At 45.2% G+C, this 6,000-nt stretch overlaps 1 long non-coding RNA gene and 1 pseudogene across 1 annotated transcript in view; one reads left to right on the forward strand and one right to left on the reverse strand.

Annotated features, from left to right (window-relative positions):
- LOC143443258 (uncharacterized) overlaps positions 1 to 4,242 on the forward strand; it is a 24,597-nt gene extending 20,355 nt beyond the window's left edge. Inside the window, exon 3 of the long non-coding RNA XR_013112063.1 lies at positions 3,859 to 4,242. This is a non-coding gene — a long non-coding RNA (uncharacterized LOC143443258). The remainder of the gene's footprint in view (positions 1 to 3,858) is intronic.
- LOC117704977 (small ribosomal subunit protein eS19 pseudogene) lies at positions 1,707 to 2,179 on the reverse strand (annotated as a pseudogene).
- Positions 4,243 to 6,000: the final 1,758 nt, after the last annotated feature.

The raw sequence follows: 6,000 nt of genomic DNA on the forward strand, positions 1-6,000 counted from the left end.
AACAAGAGCAAAAACAAAACGCCTTCTCTGTGTTTCCTTATACTCCCACAAGATTATGTGCCATGCTTTGAAGATAGGGCACCATGTCTTGGACTTGTTTCTCACATAGTACCCATTGCCATGGTAACACAGCAGGACCTCAGTCAATGTCATTTCCTGGGCATATCACATTCTTTAAAGTCTTGTCTTGACTGGAATGTCCTCTCCTGACTTTTAGCCTGTAGGTCTCCTTTCCTTCCTTTCCTTCAATGACCCTTCCACATCTCTCCCACACATGTTATTCTTCCCCGTATCCCCATTTTTCTATTTGCAGAACTGACCTCTATTATAGCATTCATCTCATGAATTAATGACATGAACACATGAACCAATGGAAGAGTCAATTTATTAGACCAAAGGGAAAAAATCTGATCCTGTGCAAGCATTTACTGAGCGGCTACTTTATAGGTTCTTGAGCTATAGAGATGACCCATTCAGATATCTGCCCTGGAGTCCAAATGATCTACTTTATATCTCCAATGCAAGACTGGAGACTGCCAGGGAATTAGGACTCAGATCTGTGGGTCTTTATCATGAAGCACAGTGTGGCAATAAGAATGGTTCAGTGGGTAAGGGGACTTAACTGTCAACCTAAAGACCTACATTCAATTCCCGGGACCCACACAGTGGGAGGAGAAAACCAACTCCCATAGGTTGTCCTCTAACCTCCACTCAAGTGAGTATGCATGTATATGCACACATGAGCACGTGCAGGAGCACACACAAACACATATACACACTAAACAAATATTTAAAACAAAAATTTAAAACACTTTATTTATGTATTTTTTTAATGTATGTGTGCTCTGTCTGCATGTATGCCTGCATGGCAGAAGAGGACACCATATCCCATTATAGATGGTTGTGAGCTGTGGGTGCTGGGAATTGAACTCAGGACCTCTGGAAGAGTGACTAGTACCCTTACTGCTGAACCATCTCTCTAGCCCTACAAATGTAACTTTTTTTTTTTTTTTTTTTTTTTTTTTTTTGGTTTTTCGAGACAGGGTTTCTCTGCGTAGCCCTGGCTGTCCTTGAACTCACTCTGTAGACCAGGGTGGCCTCAAACTCAGAAATCCACCTGCCTCTGCCTCCCAAGTGCTGGGATTAAAGGCGTGCACCACCACAGCCTGGTAGACAAATGTAACTTTTAAGACATTAAAAGAAGGTTCCATGAAATGAATTTAAGAGTGACATTCTTTTTCTTTGCTTTGAGACTGGATCTCTTGCATCTCAGGCTGGTCTCAAACTCACCACTTAGCTGAGGATGACCTTGAATTTCTGATCCTCCTGCCTCTAGTGACCACCTTCCTAGTGCTGAGATCTGAAGTATTGTTATCACATTCATTTTCTGTAGTGCTCACGATCAAACCCAGAGTTTCATGTGTTCTGTAAGCATTTTACCAACTGTGCTATAAGCCCAGCCCAACAGTCTTAAATGGCAGATTTAGCTCAAGTGAACCACGTTGCTTTCCTGACCCTTCGGTTTCTTTTCTTTTATATTGGACACGGTTTTACCACAAAGCTTAGGTTGGCTCAGAAGTCTCTATGTAGACAAGGGTGATCTCACACTGGAAGAAATCTGTTTTCCTAGTGCTAAGATTTAAAGAGGGTGCCAATTGTTTAGGCTAGCCTTAGGTTTCCTTCTTTCTTTCTTTTTAATGAGTGAGGCAATTTATTAACCCCGCATCCTTTGTTCTAATGCTTCTTGTTGGCAGCTGCCACCTGTCCAGCAATTCTGTCCAGATCTCTCTGTCCTTGAGGTGTTAGCTTGCGGCCCCCATCTTGGTCCTTTTCCACCATTTTCAGCCCCTCCAGGGCTTGGAGGACCCGGCAGGCCACACTCTTAGAGCCTCTGCTGAAGTGGCTGGGCCTGACATCGTTTCTCTGTTTCTCTGCCGTCCTCCGTAGATCTTGGTCATGGAACCAACCCCTGCACCACCACGGAGGTACAAGTGCAGTGCTGTGGAAGCAGCTCGTGTGTAGAACCAGTTCTCATTATATGGGGCGAGATCTTTATGTTTGGTGAGCTTGATTGTGTCCACCCATTCGGGGACTTAAGCTTCCCAGACTTTTTGAGGTAGGCTGGCGGAGCTCTGATGAATTCCTGATGGTTAACGTTTTTTACAGTAACTCCAGGCATCCTTCAGCCTCTGCGCTGCCAGCCAGGGCAAAGGGCTCTTTTTGGTTTTTCAAGACAGGATTTCTCTGTATAGTCTTGGCTACCTGGATCTCCCTCTGTAGACTAGGGTGGTCTCAAACTCACAGAGTTCTACCAGCCTCTGCCTCCCTCTCGAGTGCTGGGTTTAAAGGCTTATGCCACAACTGCCCGGCTTAGCCTAAGGTTTCTTCTGAGCTTACTTGGAGCAGAATTTCCCAGGAATCCCCAAGTTGAAGCCATGAGACTATGAGCGTGGAAGCCTCTTATAGGCAAGAAAGATGGCGACTGCCTCAGTTTCCTCTGTCACCTGTTCCAGGACTAGCCATGTTCCCAAGATAATGGGAGGCATGAGTAAGCAAGCATCACAGGCATTGACAGTCACATGACTTAGCCCTGGGCCTTCCTGGGTTTTGCAAACATCTGTGTAGAGTCACAGGTTTTCATCTAGCCCGAGGGCTCTGGGTTATTTTTGGGTATTGTGAAATTGCCATCTTGACCCTGCTTTCCATTTTTCAGAGCTGGAAACATGGTCAGGATATAAAATTGAAGAAAACAGGAGCTTAGGGATGAGACATTGTCTCTTTGCGGTCCTTAAAGAGACCAATAGGACGGAGGTAAGACCTCAATGCCCATCCTACTCCATCCTATTCATATGAGCATCACCAATGCCCTACCCCATCTGAATTCCCTAACAGTGTCACTCTATTGCCATCAATCTAGGTGTGCCCAAGTAAATCCTCACAGCCCTCTCAGCATATAACCCACTTCTGTTTCTGTTGTTGGCCATCCTTCTTTGTGCATTTTTTTTCCTGCTGTTCACCAAGAGGATTAACTCCTCTAAGGTCCATTTATTTCCTCCTCTGGGGGGAAAAGTATAAATTCATTTCATCCAGAGTTCATTCATCTCTCCATTTTCAGTGTTCTCCTAATGTTCTCTGCATATATTGATTTCAACATCAACTGTCTTCTTCTATAATTGTTTCAGTCCCCACTAGGCTGCATTTTTTTCTCTAGGGGAGGATTTCTTTTTAAACTCTGTTTATCTTTCTCTCCAGAGCCTAACAATGTGTCTGACACTCAGCTGACATTCAACAAATGTCACTAGCTAATTAGTCACCATGAGTTGTTAAACCTGACTGGGGACTTTGGAAAGAAACTCTAAACTACTGGGGAATAGCCATGTGTCCAGAGCTGTGAGGAAGGGTCAAAGGGGAAGACTGTCTGAGATAGAGAGTAGATAAAGAAGAGAAGAGGGACATCTGGGGACAATGATCATAGGAGAGTAAGTGAAATAACCAGAAGAATGGCCTCAGGGCTGGAGAGATGGCTTGGTGGTTAAGAGCACTGATAGTTCTTCCAGAGGTCCTTAGTTCAATTCCCAGCAATAACATGGTAGCTCACAACCATCTGTAATGGGATCCAATGCCCTCTTCTGATGTGTCTGAAGACAGAGACAGTGTACTCATTCATATACATAAAATAAATAGATCTTTAAAAGAAGAAGAAAAAGAATGGCTATGGAGGTACAGAGACCATTCCATGTCTACCCTCTAGAAGCTTATCATCTACTGGAGTAGCAAACAGAAACATGGTTTTGTACAAAATTGGGCCACAGTAAACCAAATCCTCCTTTAAAACACCATTTTTGTACTTGTTTCCAGGTTACCACCCAATTCACCTTCTTCATCTGTTTGGTTTACTACTTAACATTGGTGGGAACTATTTTCTGACTTCTTCATTCACTCTTGATGACCTCACCCTGTAGGCCACTGACCCGACTTGGCTGGTCAAGATGGTGCCGGCTTCCGGTATGATCTACCAGTAAACAAGTGCACTGCGCATACAGTCACCCTTGGGCCAACTCAGTTTTGGTGCCAACCCCTCCCCAGGGGGATATGTTAATGAGGCACTGCAATACCGACCAATCACACACCTCCACTCGCATTCCCCGACCAGGGCTGAGCATATAAGCAGCTCGCTCCGGGTGTTTGGGGTCCCTTGCAAGAATGATGGAGCACTTCTGCAATAAAGGCTGTTGAGAAGGATCTGGTTGTTCGAGTCTTCCTTGCTGGTCGAGTGTGGCACAACAAGTGGTGCCGAAACCTGGGGTTGGGGGGGGGTTGAGGAGAGACCCTCGAGGATCCAGAACTCTTCACCTCAGAAGCGGCGGTACCGGTAGGTCCCTTGGTAAGTCCTGTGACTGATTATGCTGACATTTGGTGTCGATCCATTGGTGGCTGCAGTCATTGTTGTCCTTGCTTTCAGTTTCGGTATTGTTGCCTGTTATTGTTTGAATTGCCATTGGCCCAGGCGAAGAACGCCCGCAGCCAACAGTAAGACGGGGGTAGATAACTTCACTTGTCCACCTGTATATAAATCTCACATAGATTAGTGAGTATCATGGGGAACGCTCCTTCAAGTCAATTTCTGAGAGCGTTACAAGAGCTTTTTCAAAAAGGAACCTTAAGATACCGACAAAGGTCTCGAACAACTTCCTGCAAGAGATACACCGTATAGCCCCGTGGTTTGACCCTACTGGGTCCCTGACCATTGGGTCATGGGATAAATTAGGTCGGGACCTAGATAGGGAGGCGGAGGAAGGAACCGTGAAACCTGGAGTGAGACCGCTCTGGCACATGATACGCGCCTGATTAGAAGATGTGAAATGTGTAGAAAGTGTGAAAGCAGGTCAACAAATACTTCAAGAGCAACAGGATAGCATGTCAGAAGAAGACAGGACGGTTAAAGAAAAAAAAAGAGATAAGGGACACAAAGAAAAGGAAAAGAATAAGGCTAGCAAATCAAAAAAAAAAAAAAAAAGGCTGAAATGGCCAGAAAAGAAAAAGGGAAAAGAGGGGATCTCAGGAATATACCCCTCGTTGAGAGAATTAGAAATTTCCGATGGGTCAGAGTTAGACTCAGAGGAAGAAGTGGAACTTGAGGAAGAGGCCGAAAAGTATGAACAGGAAAGGTACAGTCCTGATCAAAGTAATAAGATAAAGATAGATTAGGAACTGAAAGTGCCTTCAGTACCTCCTTTTAACCTTGAATATGATAAAACAGGGGGCAGGCAGGCATTTCTCCCAGGCTGCTCATTCTGCCCTCAAACCTGGAGGAAAGCAGCAGATGCATTTCCAGTGTTTGAGGATGCAAACCAACAGAGATACTATGAGCCCTTGGATTTTAAACAGCTAAAGGCTTTGTCTGAGTCTGTCCAAGCGTATGGAATCAGTGCATCCTTTACTCAGGCGTTGTTAGAGAAATTATCCTTACATGCCATGACCCCATCAGATTGGATGGATACAGTCTGAGCCTGTTTAACCACAGGTCAATATTTGGACTGGAAGAGCCTGTATACTGAGTACGCTCAGAATCAGGCTCGGGCCAACCAAGTTTCTGGCCAGGCTGCATGGTCCTTTGATATGTTAATGGGTCAGGGTCAATGGGCCGCAAATCAGACAGCCTATCCCTTACCGGTCTATGGCCAAATTATTGCCATGGCCATAAAGGCATGGAAGTCCCTGCCCAATAAAGGAGAAGTATCAGGAAACTTGACGAAAGTCATTCAGGGACCCAGGGAGCCATTTTCCGACTTTGTGGCACGTATGATGGAAGCAGCAGGGAGGATCTTTGGCGACCCAGATACAGCCATGCCATTGGTAGAACAGTTTATCTATAAACAGTGTACTAAAGAGTGTAGGACTGCCATCACTCCATGGAAGGCTAAAGGACTGCAGGCATGGATGAAGGCATGCAGGGAGATAGCTGGCCCTCTGTCCAATGCAGGATTAGCAGCTGCTGTT

The sequence above is a fragment of the Arvicanthis niloticus genome, chromosome 1 (assembly GCF_011762505.2).
Source record: "Arvicanthis niloticus isolate mArvNil1 chromosome 1, mArvNil1.pat.X, whole genome shotgun sequence".
In the NCBI taxonomy this organism is placed as follows: domain Eukaryota; kingdom Metazoa; phylum Chordata; class Mammalia; order Rodentia; family Muridae; genus Arvicanthis; species Arvicanthis niloticus.